Source organism: Tachysurus fulvidraco, chromosome 4 (genome assembly GCF_022655615.1).
Source record: "Tachysurus fulvidraco isolate hzauxx_2018 chromosome 4, HZAU_PFXX_2.0, whole genome shotgun sequence".
Classification (NCBI taxonomy): Eukaryota; Metazoa; Chordata; class Actinopteri; order Siluriformes; family Bagridae; genus Tachysurus; species Tachysurus fulvidraco.
The window spans coordinates 15,600,175-15,615,389 of NC_062521.1; positions in this window are offsets into that span (position 1 = coordinate 15,600,175).

Consider the following 15,215-nt stretch of genomic DNA (forward strand, 5'->3'; position numbering starts at 1 on the left):
TGTATCCAATGACAGAGATTTAAAGCACTGGATAAGGCGTCTGCCAAAGGCTGTAAATGTAAATGTTGTTAAGGGTGTTATCTGGAAATAGTTTGCTAAGCTTTTACATTTTTTGAATTAAAGTTATATTATGACTATTCATATTGATGAACCAGAAAAAGGTGGTCAAATATTGGGGTTAACACATGGTATGCAATAACTGTGGAAATTTACTTTTTGAATTGAAGATATCATGGTGGCTTCATTAAACAAAATTATGCTAATTCTTTCCTGCCTGTTACATTGGATAAATCCTGCTTGCAAAGATGCATGTGTAAATGTAAATGTGCCACAAGAAGAAATGTGCATAAGCCAAATTGCAAACTCTTCCTTTATGAAGACTGTCTTAATCCGATTTCAAAGTTATGCTAATTTGAATTAACTGTAAGAATGCTTAAACCTGCTCAAGAAACAGGGCAGTGGTTTCAGACTTTCATCTCGACTAAACACGTAAAGACTTGCATTTGACATTAATTGAAAGACTGCTTATTCCCCGAGGACAGAGGCACTATGTGGTAACTATGCTCCTAAATATATAGTAACCTTCTCTTACAAAGCTTGTAGTTGCAACAGAAAAATTTCATGAACAAAAGAGGCAACTTGTTCAACATTTGCATATAGCACATTCAAGTTGCATAAACTTTCAAATCCGAGAGAAAAGCCAAATCAAATGAAATCGATGGGTAAACTCAGAGGAATATTCTACACCTCATTTTTGTGAGAAATTGAGTCATAGTAATGCATCTTTAAAATATTTATATTTCGATTGAGGTAGAAAGTTTGTCTGGAAAGTGATAAACACCAATTTTTAAAAGCCTGCATGATTTATATAAATTTGTTATACATATTATACTGGTCATAAATTTGGTAAAGATTGTATTATTATTAATTTTTAAGGACAGATCATTTGACTTGACTTGGGACTTATTTAGAATTTAGCTAAACATTTGTGATCCCACATACTGTACATCTCAGTGCTGTTTTTTCCTCATTGACTGCCATGATATGTAAATGAGGGAGAAAAAAATAAAATCTAATGCTGCACAAGAATTAACAATGAATAAAAGCCAATGTTGTTAGTAATATTTGACCTGTCCAAGACTGTAATAAAAGGTAAAAAATCCATCTTTTTTTAAATATTAAAAATGTCATTTTGTGTGTATTTCTATTCAAATTAGTGGTCACTAATTAAATTAGTAATTAAAAGGTATTTTTGTTTGTTTAAATATTTAGTAGTTTTGATTAGAACTGAGATTGATTTATATTTATGCAAAAAAAGTGAAAAAAATATTAATTTGATATATTTTTATATATAAATTTTTATATATAAGTTTAATTTAACAGCTGTTTTCAGCTGCAAACTAGACTTAAGGGTAGTGTTTATGAGGTGTCCAGAAGGGTTAATATCAGAATCAGGGTTACTGGTCAAGTGTGATACTGTACATCGGCAACATTCTGTGCACATTTTATAGGTATTCTAGAATTGTACAATCAGAATTTACATTTACAGCATTTGGCAGATGCCCTTATCCAGAGCGATTTACATAAGTGCTTAAATCTCTAGCATTGAATACATTAATGCTGGCGCACTAGGTTACATACTTAAAAAATTTGTTCAAAGTTACAATGAAAAATTGTCAGTTTTTTTTTTTTTTTAAAGATAGGCAAAGCTAAAAAAAAAAAAAAAAAAAAAAAAGATAGGAAAAGAAGGGCTAGTTGAAGTGTTTCCTGAATAAGTAGGTCTTCAACCGCCGTTTGAAAATAGCCAGTGACTCAGCTGTCCGGACCCCTAGGGGAAGTTCATTCCACCACCTTGGTGCCAGAACAGAGAAGAGTCTTTGTGTAGTGTATTTGCCTCTTACCCTGAGAGATTGTGGAGCCAGTCGAGCAGTGCTGGTAGATCGGAGGTTGCGGGGTGCAGTGCGAGGAGTGATTAGGGCTTTAAGGTAAGAGGGAGCTGGTCCATTTTTGGCTTTGTAGGCCAGCATCAGTGTTTTGAATCTGATGCGTGCAGCTACCGGAAGCCAGTGGAGGGATCGCAGCAGCGGGGTGGTATTTGAGAACTTAGGCAGTTTGAAAACAAGCCATGCAGCTGCGTTTTGGATCATTTGCAGAGGATGGATTGTGTTCATAGGTAGACCTGCCAGCAGTGCATTGCAGTAATCCAGTCTAGAAATGACAAGAGACTGAACAAGTACTTGAGCAGCCTGTGTGGACAAAAATGGCCAAATATTTGTGATGTTGTAGAGAAGAAACCGACATGAGCGAGTCACATTAGCAACATTAGAGGAAAAGGACAGTTGATTGTTCATGGTTACCCCAAGGTTGCGAGCTGTGGCTGAAGGGATCAGATCGTTGTGAAAGGATATAGCAAGATCATGATCATGAATCGGTTGACACACAGTGGAATTTGGTTCCAGCTCTTTGTGACTCTCAAAGCTACAGACATAAATAACAGTATACTATACAAGACAAAATAATACAATAGTAGATTTTAATTTAATTTAAAAAGAGTATTAAATATGAATACCAAATATATTACTGATCAGTTATGTGCATAAAGTGTGAGAAGTGCGCATGATAGTGCAAATAACAATATTGTGCAATGTTATGCTTTTGTACAATATGCAGCAGCAGTTGTGTGTGTAACATATACGGATGATGTGATGACTGACAGTTCTGATAATGCAGTACTTATAGATATGAAGCAGGGAATATAATTATGGTGAGTTGTTAATCAGGGTGCCTGGGGAAAGAAACTGTTCCTGTGTCTGGCAGTTTTGGTAAACAAAGTTCTGTAGCGCCTGCCAGAAGTGAGGAGCTGAAAGAGGTTGTGTCCAGGGTGTGAAGGGTCAGCAGTGATTTTTACTCCCGGTTTCTGTTTCTTGTATCGTACAAGTCCTGGGGGGTGGGCAGGGGAGCACCGTTTATTTTTTCTGCTGTTGTTACTGTGTGTTGCAGTCTGTTCCTGTCCTGTTTTGTTGCTGCACCAAACCAGATGGTGATGGATGTGCACAGGACAGATTCAATGGCTGTAGTGTAGAACAGCATCAACAGCTCCTGTGGAAGACCATACTTCCTTAATTCACATAGAAAGTACATCCTCTGCTGGGCCTTTTTGAGGATGGAGTTTATGTTGCACTCCCATTTCAGGTCTTGGGAAATGGTACTGCCCAGAAACTTGAAGGAATCCTCAAATGACACAGGACTGTTGGATATTGTGAGGGGGAGTAGTGTTGAGGGGTCTTTCCTAAAGTCCACTCGGTGGTGGTGGGATTTGAGGTACAACTGCTACTGCTGCCCTCTGCAGATGAACTCTTCTGGTGGGCTGGATTTGGGCTGTTGTTGCACTGCTCCTTTTGCCCTGCTCTGTTCTCAGTATTTCCCTTACAATACAGTGACACTGTCTCTATTAACAGAACACCAATCACAAATATTTTTACGTGGACAATCAAACAGCAGGTAAATTGTACATTTTTATCTGTATAGCAACTGATCTAGTGGGTTATATAGTATGTAGTGGGATGTTGATTGATCAGGGTTTTAATCCCCAGTACTGCAAAGCTGCTACTTTTGGGCCCTCATTATTTATTTTCCTTTCAAACCTCATATTTCAATGTAAAACTCTTTACATTATTCAAAAGTGATTACTAAATGAAATGTATTATTATTCCAACCCTGTTGCAAGGTTTGCAATGATTATATATAACACTTAATATTTTTGTGCACAGACATTGATCAAGCAGTTGCCCAACTGATATCACATTCATTTGTGATGTTTTTTCCAGGCTTGAAGCACAAACCCAAGTGTCTTCAGCGAAAAGCAAAAACAAGAGAACCGACCTGCGACTGTAACTGTTTGCCAGTAAAAATGCTGTTTTATTGCAGTTTTATAGGAAGGTTATATACATTTTTTTTTCCCGGCTCTCACTTCCCAGTTGATGAACTACAAATTTGGTGCCATATTTGTAGTCCAGCCTTCACATGAGCCAATAGGTGCCCGTAGAGCAGAGATAGACAGCTTAGAAGCCGATATCCGGAACACCTTCCGTTTGTATGGCAGTTGGGCCAGCCAGTAGCAAGTAGCGAAACTCTGATATCTCTTTAGCCAATAAGGAGACGATTCCAACGAGGAGCGATAAGGGCCATCTGGCAAGGGGCCAGCTGTGCCAGCTAGAGCGCTGTGAAAACAGTTATGACTGTTATGACTTAAATCCCATGCTGTATCGCGCAATCCTAGAACGCAACACACACACACACACACAGACAGAATAGCTTGCTTTCCTGTGTTTTTTCTTTTTTGTAAGCAGATACTAATGTCTAGTGGGAAAAAAACATTCATATAAAATCCATTTTTGGGCCTTTTTTTTTGACTTCATAAAAAATTGTTTTTGTTGGGGAAAGTTTTTTTTTAGCCCCTGTTTTCCATAGTGTTAAACCAAGTGTAGTTTATTTTATTTTATTTATTTATTTATTTATTTTTTCTTCATATAGATCCCATTAGCTGAAAGTCTACGCAATCAGCTAGTCTTCCTGGGGTCCACTCTAAAAACAAAATTTTACATTACAACAATAACAGCATTTCAATCATCACAATGGATAAATACACATATACACATTACATAAATATATATAAAAATACACATACATACACATTCACATACCCATACATATATAAAATCTGCTTTTAATTCATAACAGGACTAGACATAAATACAATATGATTTATAACCACATTAATCAAGACATATAAAAACATATAAAAACATATAAATAGTGTTTTTGTTTCAGTAAAATTCCACTTGGGTGGGTGCCAGTTGGGTGCCAGTAAGGCCTAGAATCACCCTGACACTTGTATCTGAAACTAGAGATTGTCAAAGTTTTTGGAAGCTGAAAACGGAGCATTATCTGACCGGGTAGAGTTACATGATGTTATAAGTGAGTCGTTAGATGAGACAATTACCAACAAGTTAACAACAATTTAATTTATTTATTTATTTATTCTTTTTATTTATTTATTTTTTTTCCCTTTTTTTGACAATTTAACAACAATTAATTTTTTACAATTTAATAATTTGATTTGATTATTTATCTAAGTGATTTAACTGGTAGTTTATTTGATTGATTAGCGAGTTAAATAATTGAATGGATCAATACTTGGTTGAGTATGTAATTATTTGAATGTGCAGTTGATTGATTTTAATCAATTTTAATTTAATTTTCATTTTGATCGAAGTTATACTTATTGGACTTATACTCTGATCTTAATATCTGCCTTGTCTTTCTAGAATCCTGCACAACCATGTTTACCAGAAAAAGAATAAACGTTCAACTGAAATAGTTACAGAACCACGTGATAGTGCCACCACGTGATAGTGGACAGAGGGAAGAACTTAATTACTCCAGCTGCAATTATAATAATAAAGCACAAGAATGCTGAAAAAGACATTAAGAAGTATATGAAAAAGTGGCAAGACCGGACAAAGGGAGAATTGCAGTGGCCTGAAGGTGGAATATTTGATGAAGGGAAATGCAAAAAGATGAAGGAAAGGATAGAATGTTGGGGGGAAGCGAAAAAGGAGAGTATGGATAAAACTATGAAGAAATGGGAGATAGTGGAGTGGTTTGAAGAGGAAGGAAAGAGAAGAAGGGAAGAAAAGCTAAAAGCAGAACAGAGCAAAGAACAGGGGAAAGAGAAGGCTACAGCCCCACCATCAGGCGAATGGGTGGAGCAGCTCCAGCCCCCGCCTTACAACAAACAATATAAGCACAACCACCATGGAATATACCCCGTAATAAATACGAGAGAGGCAGGTGAAACACAAGAAATAGAACTGGAGATTTTAGGAGGGCAAGTCAGAGGAGTAATCTGGCAGACATCAGCAGAAAAAGAACGTCCCAAGGGAAAGCAGGAAGACTGCCCTCCCCTGGTAAAAAGCGGCTGCAGAGGAGAAGAAGGAAAATACCCAGAAAGCCCAGAAGGGGCTATAGGAGTAAGAGAGGAAGGGCTGGAAGATGATGAATACCGACGACTGTAAGACTGAAAGCTAATGCCCGATGGGAGGAAGGGGACTCCCACTTATCGAGGCAGCAACCAGAGAAACGTAATATGGAGTGGTTGACTGAATACACACACCCGCCAGGTTCAAGAAGACACAGCACACCGACTCCCTGGGCAAGAGAACACATGAAGCTGCGAATGGAAGATGTCTGCCAACCGGGAAGGAGAGGATTGATAAAAACCTGGCAGATGGAACATCATAAGAGCCTCAGCGAAGCACAGGGGTCCCTAAGCAAACCAAACAACCAGGAGGAGCAAGAAAAGAAACAATAGACCAAGTCAGATGGGAATTCATCACCCAACGAAAATAAAAAGACAGGGGAGGTGCATCAACAGCGTCAATGGTTGGAGGAAGGTACAGAGATGCCTGACGAGAGAGTAAAAGGACTGAGTGACCAAAAATCTCTCACTCCAATGGAAATAGTGAGTGATGACAAAATAAGTCCAAGGCGGCCCTGGTGGATGTGTAGCCCCAGTACGATATGAGAGGAGTAAGTGTGAGACTAAAGGGCGAAGTGCAGCTGACCCCCCTGGAGACAGAAGGCGTGTGGCAGAACGAAGGGCAGGAAAGAGCAATAAAGGAAGCTCTGGAACGAGGCCAGAAAGCAGATGTGACAATGGAGGAGTTACGAGGCCAGGCATCACGACTGGAGATGAAGGTGGAGGAATTGGAGTTGGAACATAAAAACTTGGAGGGAGAACGGAAACGAGCGGAGAAACAATTCAGAAATCTCCAAAGAATAAGGAAGGCACGGAAGAAGTCAGATAAACAAAAATGGGGCGACATCCAAAGAAACAGACACATGTGGACCCGATCCCAGACAGGAGGAGACAAAGGTGGAGAGACGCAGCAGGTGGCCCCCGAACGTGAGAGCTCCAGTGAAGAAGAGGAGGAGACAGAAGCACCGAGAGCAACACAGCTCCCCCTGATAGTTAAAGGGAAGCAAATGCATTATGTGCCATGGACATTCATGGATGTGACTGGATTGGTAAAAAGACTGCCAAGCGTGTGGAAAGTTCGGGGAACAAACGACTGGACAAAGTTTGGCCCTGGGAGATCTGAAGGCAATCCTATGCCAAACCATAGGAAAAGCAAAAATGATGAAATACTCCACCTTGCTGGATTAGGAAGAGGGGCAGATGATCCAAGGGGAGATGGAATAACCTTCGGCCCATACAGGAATAACCTGTGGGATCAGTTGAGGACGGCCTACCCAACCAAGGCAGACCCAGGAAAAGTGGAAAAAATAAAGCTGGAAGAAGAAGAAGGGGTTGCCCAATTCATACTGAAACTCCAGGAGTCCTGGAGAGAGGAGATGGGAGCAGCATGGGATGAGACACCCACAGGTGAGACACTGTTTAAACTCATGTTAAAAAGGGCACTCCCTGAGGATGTCCAAGACCAACTGGAAACAGTGGTGGGTCTAAACACCATGCCATGGGCAACCTTCGAAGCGAATGTAATACACCATACAGAGTTACACAGAAAGAGGAAGAGGGAGGCAAAGAAAGCTGCAGAAGATTTAGTAGTGCAATTGCACAAAGCACAGCTGGGAGAACTAGCAAGAAATAAACAAGAAAACCATGAAAAGAAGAAGAAGGAAGATAAAGAGTATGCCTCAAAACAGGCGGCAGTCATGGTGGCTCCAACCGCTGCTCAGGCTGTGCCACCTCAAAATGGAGGAGTACCACAAGTGATGATGACACAGCCACAGCCACTGCCTCCAACTATGATGCCATACCCAGTGCAATACCTAACGAGTTATCCCATGAATCCTCAGTATGCACCTCAACAACGCAGATGGGGACCACCCAGAGGAAGAGGAGGACAAGGAGGACAACATCCACAAAGACCGGCCTGGAGAACAGGAGGACAAGGGAGAAGAACCTGCTGGAATTGCAATAACCCAAGTCACCTGAAACAAGACTGTCCCTACTTACAGTATGGAGCACTATGAGGGGTCATGGGAAGCCAAGGAAGACAACAGGTGCCTGCACAGATGCCTGCTCCAATGTTTCAACAAGGAGCAGGGCAGTCAGGAATGCAGCATGCACTCGCAGCAACACCACAAGGAGCTGGAAATTGGGCAGGCCAATGGATGGGCCCAGGATTTCAAGGACAAGCCCCATTCCTGATTGACACAGGAGCAACATTTACAAGCATTGGAAAAGAAGGCACAAAGCTTCCCCTCACACGTAGAGCAATAAAAACAGTGGGCTTCTCAGGAAAAACTCAGACTCTACAATTTACCGAGCCACAATGGATTACTGTAGAAGGAATAGTAGTGCAAGCACCTCTACTTTATTCCCCAGACACTCCAGCTAATCTTGGGAGATACACTGTGTGCCAAAATACACTGTGGGCCAACAGGAGTGTGGATAACACTCCCAGAATTGTTAGCTCGACAATACCTAGTAGTAAGCCAAGAAGAGGAAATGACAGAACTGGACAAAGTGTATTGGATGGAAGTCAAGGACAAAGATAAGTCAAAAATATGGAAAGAATATTTGGTATGGAAACCATGGCTAAACTACATACGTCCAGATTGCCATGAGGCTAGAGGACCATGGCATTGTACCCTGAAATATGATGAAGGGGGAAAAGATGAAGAATATGCATCATTATGGGAAGAACAACTAGAAGGCAGAAAATATTACATCAGCACGCACAGCATAATACTTGGTCAGCAAGGAGTAGCTACATATGCTGTACTCCCTGAGCAGATTCAAGAATGGTATCAAGTTGGAGACACAGTCTCCCACATCTCCCTGATGATCGGGCAAGGTTTTGAATCAAAAGATTTAGGGCCTATAATGAGAGAAGCAGAAAGGGTAGAGAAATGGAACACGACAAGATATTCTAGGGTATGTATGTCAGAAGACAAAACGTTTCTAAAGATAGATTATAAGGGAACAGAACAGGTAGTAGCCACCACCATGCTAGTTAGTCAGCAGACAAAATTACAGGTGAGAGTAGAAGTGGAGGTACAGATGCCACAAATAGAAGACGAGGAAGAGCTGACAGAGAAAGAAGTAGAAGAATCACTAAGTAGAGTCCCAGAGCAATTGTGGACTAAACACGCAACAGATGTAGGACTAGTCAAATCAGCAGGTCTAGCAAAAATACAAATCACACCCAACGCTCCACTACCCTATCAAAGACAATACCAGTTATCCAAACAAGCGGAAGAAGGGATAGGGCCAACTATTAAAGGGTTAGTAGAAGCAGGGGTTTTAATCCCCACTAGGAGTCAGTGCAATACTCCAATTTTTCCGGTCAGAAAGCCTAAATCAGACAAATGGAGATTGGTCCACGATTTGAGACCATCAGATTTGAGTCACCACGATTTGAGTCAATCAGAGTGGTGGCCGAGACCCCAATAGTCCCAGATCCACACACTTTATCAAATATTCCAGAGGGAACGAAATGGTACACATTAATTGATCTATTTTCAGCATTTTTTTAGTATCCCATTGCACCCTGATTCTCAGCACTTGTTTGCATTCACTTATAGTGGGCAACAGTATACTTATACAAGGCTGCCCCAAGGCTATTGCGAAAGTCCATCAATATTCAACCAAGTACTGACCAGAGATCTGGTGAATTTACAACTGGAGAGCCGTATGGTCCAGTACGTGGACGACCTACTGATTGTAGCCAATCAAAAGAGCAATGCGTACAGGATTCAATAACAGTACTGAAGGCCCTAGCAAACAATGGGCACAAGGTTAGTAAAGAGAAGCTACAATTCTGCCGGAGAAAGGTAGAATATTTAGGACGAGTTCTAGAAGGAACAACACAAAAAATATTACCGGCTCATGTACAAGCTATACGTGATACACCACGACCTCAAACCGTGCGTCAGATGTTGTCATTCCTGGGCATGGCAGGGTTTAGCAGGCCATGGATATGCGATTTTGCCTTAAAAGTACAACCACTTAGAGACATGATAAAAGCTGCAGATCAGGCTAAACCCAATACACAGCTGACATGGACACCAGAAGCATCAGCAGCCTTCAAGATGGTGAAGTGCACACTAGCCTCAGCCCCAGCGCTGGCTAGTCCAGATTACAGCAAACCATTTCACCTATACGTGTCAGAAAGACAGGGTTTTGCATCGGCAGTACTAATACAGCAACAGCAAGGGGTAGGAAAACAACCTATTGCCTACTTCAGCACAGCATTAGATAACGTTGAGAAGGGCATACCGCCATGTTATCGTGCTCTATCAGCAGCAGCATTTGCATATCAAAAGGCTTCCACCATCACAATGAGTCACCCCGGACCCTGTATACATCACATGCACTGCATGCATTATTGACAAGTCAAGTGTTTGTAATAACCATTGCAAGGCGCACAGGGTATGATGTGATACTGTCAGCACCAGAATTGGCAATCGAAAGATGCAACACAGTAAACCCAGCCGAAAGAATGGTGCTGCCGAGTGAAGGAACTCCACACAATTGTACAGAAGAATCTGGAAAGTTCCTGAAAGCACGACCAGATTTAGAGTCCCAATCTATATTAGGGGCACAACAAATTTGCTTCGTGAATGGATCATGTTATCGTACCAATGAGGGAAACCTCTATCATCAATGGCTGAAGGAATGTAATACCTACTAGAGGTGTGGACGAGTGTGACAAGTCCCCATATAATGATACATATTTATGTCCTGCACTTTGCCTGTTGGGTTCAGCAGCCAGAACACATGGGCCGAAATGGATGGGCAACATAAGTAGATCCTGTGCGTATCAGCCGGTAGCCTCGCCAATCCCTACTGATATGACTGATAAGATGTGGCTTAACCAGAAGTTTCCACTATGTATTAAGTCAAGGGGATCAGTGTATGTCAGATTAATTGGATCCAGACTCGTTCCCACTGCGGGACGAGAACAATAGTGATTCGGACTGGAACTAGTTGCGCATATACAGGACTGTAACATATTGGTGTGTGTCCCAGTTTGTCTGTGTCCCCTATGTGTGTATATCTTTCATAAGTGCTGTGTACAGATGTACGCGAGGCACCACAACCATTACTGGTGGTGGCCTTAATGCCTTAATTGTGACTGAATCCAGACTGACTACACACAAACTTTTCTGTACATATGCTTACGTAATGGGTGTTGGTATTTTGTGTCTACTGGTCTATTGCCTGTTTCTGCGTTGTCTGTAAAGCTTTGTTGCAGGCCAAGTCGAACCTGCGGAGTGACCAGAGAACAGTCCAGCGACCCCTGTGCCCGGTTAGAGGCGAGCCCACGAGGTGTCGCTTGTCGCCTTGACGACGCTCCTGGTTACTGCTACACGTGCATCCATCTGGACACCAAAGATGTGCGACAAGGTCTACAGGATATGCAAGGGCCACCCACTTTCATGGACTCATGGGCAGGGGGTGATTCGGATGCGGTTGTTCCCATAACTCGAGCTTTCCACGCTTCTTGCTACAAAGACATTTGAGGATCCCTACGTGCGGGCCGTCACATTTGGGCCCCCTTGCCACAGTGGATTCAAACCTTGCATCACAATCATTACTGGTGGTGTTCGTAGGGACAGCTAGTTCTCTCATGCTGTGAAATTGTTCTTTGTTTATTTTGTCATATGTTTATGCTGTGTGTTTCAGTGACCCTGGTGACAAAAAGAAAATTTTTTTTTACTGTCGCGCCATATATGCGAGCATAATTTTCCCTCAAATCTGGCATCTAGAGGGTTTTTTGCTCACTCCTGGTTCACCTTCTGAGAAAGAGCACGTGTGAATTGTGGTCATTCTAGTGGAGTAATGTTTTGTTTTATGTTATTGTGTTTGTTAGGTTTTATGTGTTGAGAGTCTTTTGTTTTCATTGTGGGTGAGTAATGTTGTGTTGTAGGTTATTATGTTTGTTGTGTTTTATGTGTTATGGATTTTTGTTTTCGTTGTGGGGAAGTAATGTTCTGTTTTAAGTTTGTTTTAGTTTCCGTTTGTTTGTCTAGTTTTGAGCTGGGGTAGAGGTTGTCGTGAATAGATAGATATATGGGTTAGTGCAGGGGTCGGCAACCTTAAACACTCAGAGCCATTTGGACCCGTTTCCCACAGAAAAAATACCACAGGGAGCCACTAAACCCTTTTGACATCTAAAATGAAGATTTTAGAAATGAAGAACACTGCATATATCATTTTTTACCTTTATGGAAAGTATAGAAAAAAACTGTAGTGTGTTGCATTTATGAAATCAACTGCTACCGATTAAACGCAATTTTATTTCTGCAGGCAAACAAAAATATTTTGAACAGTTTGAACTAACCTTAAGAAAAAAGACGCTGGGTTGAAGGTTACTTTCAAATAAAATGTTTAATATATAATTGAGTCCTTCATATTCATGACCAGGGTTCTCAAGTTTTGAAGACAGGCAAGCATGACATCTCCAACCCCTCGCTTTTTTTCATTGGATGTTGCGTTAAATCTTTCCCAGATAGTGCTATTTTCTGATTTGCTATTGTGTAGCCTCTTTTTGATTGGCTGATAAGTGTTCCCGGTTCCACAGAAGAGACAGCGGTGCGGACTGATACATTTTGACTTATTAAATATATGATAGTCAAAAAGTTTTTCTGCGTGAGAATATGATGTGCAGCGGGAGAGCGTGAGAAAAGACCCGAATGCGTGACTGTCACTCTCAATGCGTGACACTTGAACGCCCTGCATGACATAAAAAAATTTAACTTGCCGGCTGCAGCAAACCAAAACTGCGTCTGCTTCTGTGTGTCGGATTTCGCAAGTCGGCAGTTATGACGCATATTTTGAGTGACCCGAATTTAGAGTTACATTTTTTTTTTTAAAAACTAACTAACAAAAATAAAAAATTTAAATTAAATATTTATTTTCCAAATCTACAGGGTGCCGCAGCAGAGGGATGAAAGAGCCACTTGCGGCTCCGGAGCCGTGGGTTGCCGACCCCTGGGTTAGTGGAAATGACAAGGTAGTCCAGAACACTGCAACATAAGTTTTGCTGAGACTTTACAGTCTCACAGGGGGGAATAATGTTGTGAAAAATCTTAGTAGAAATAATTAAAGTATTATTTCCTTACGATACTATAACCAAAGTAAAGTATTAGGCCTTGAAAAATATTACAATTGGTGTCATAAGACATATGTAGGTGATGTTGTAGGCCAAAGATGTTTATTGTAATCATAAACTTAATGATTAAACTTAAAAGTAACCAGATTCGGGGCTGTCAGGCCTAGTCAGTCTGAGCACATTTGTAATAACAAATACAAACTTGTTATGTAGAATGGAGAAGACCATGGTTCCCAGACCCTAGCTCATACCTATAACTTATGTATAATGAAAAAGACATTGGTTCACAGACCTAGGTCCTGAGAACTAAGGGGAGGAAAATCCATAAATGGGCATGTGGTGCCCAGACCTTAGCTCATAACTTCTTGTGCAGACTGAAGAAGGCCCAGGTGTTTAGTCTTGGGTCATGAGAAATAAGGGGAGGAAAATCCAAAAATGGGCATATGGGTGAAAGGTGATGGGAGATAAGGGGAAATTAGGTCAGTGTATTTAGAAAACATAGGAGGTGATGCCGGTAAATAAGGTGATATGGCACCTGGGACTCCAAGAAATAATCACTATTATTTTGACCATTGGTGCAAGCATCATCATCATCATCATGATCATCTAACATTACCTGAACTTATATCTCTACAAATCGCTTATATACATCAGTATCAAGAGAATGACCATTTTACATGACAATACATGCCTTCTAACAAATAACCAGCATTCTGAAAGCATTATGATTCATTTAAAAAGCATGATTCTGAATGTACGGCATGTGAGCGCCTTTGGAACTCACCGTGTTCAGTAGTTTGGTGCCCTTGACATATATAAAGTTTAAACGAGACTTGTTGGCAACAGCCTGTAATAATAAACAGAGAAGGTTAGTTAAGCTGTGAGGTTGCTAATTTACAAACCCAGAGACACACGTTTACTCTCTATCTTTTAGAGACTTCAGCCAAATCAATGTTTTGTGGATTTCTACTTCTAGATGAAGTTGTAGAACTGATGTTGGCTTTGAAATCAAATCAATCATTAAGAATACATAACAACTGAGAGATACAGAAAAAGAGCAAATCTAGAGAGGAAATGTAAAGGTATACTTTGGCAAGAAAGGTCTTTCCACAGCCTGGAGGTCCAGCGAGCAGCAATTTGGCAGGGGCTCTCAATCCCAGAGCTCCGGCCTGCTCTGAACTACGTAAAGGAGCCTGAACACACACACACACACACACACACACACACACTTTCTAATCCCATATATTTTAAAAGGCTACAAAACACTGCAGCTTTATAAACACTTCAACTCTAAATATACAGGTTAACAAAGGATCTTGACATATGCTAATGATGACCTTATTCACCCCGTATTCACAGTGCATGACCTACACTTTGTCAATATCAATATCACAATGTCACCCATGACGATGAGGTTCCCGATTTGAGTCTGGTTCCTCTCAAGGTTTCTTTCTTTACCATCTGAGGGAGTTTTTCTTTGCCACTGAGTAACCTCAGACTTGCTCATTGGAGATGAACAAACATATTTAAATATATCTAATATTAATCTTGAATTTTGTATTTTATTAATCTTTTTATTATTCTTTATAATAACCTTTTGTTCTATGTTTATGTTCTGTAAAGCTGCTTTGAATTGAATTGAATTGAATAATCTCTACATTCACACACAAGCAATGTAAGGCTTTGGTAGTATGTCAGCTAGTTAGGAACATGACATGACCTGGCAGAAAGAAATTCTTAAAACTCACACACAAACACCAGCAGCTAAGTCACTGTAACAATGTATGTGCTCATGTAATTAAAGTCAAATACCAGATACGCAACTCCATCAACAACTGAGTCAAACTGAGATTTTTGAGGGAAATACAGGTCAAGCCTGAGTATACATTGAGTTAAAGGATAAAAGATAATAGATGTATAATAAACAACTATATCAGGACTTATCAGAAGATATTTTAGTATCTTTGTACTGTACATTCAGTACTTTTTGCTTTAACATGTACTGTTACAGCTTCAGCTTCGCAGTCACACAATTTTTTATTTTTTTATCTCATGTTATGATCTAAT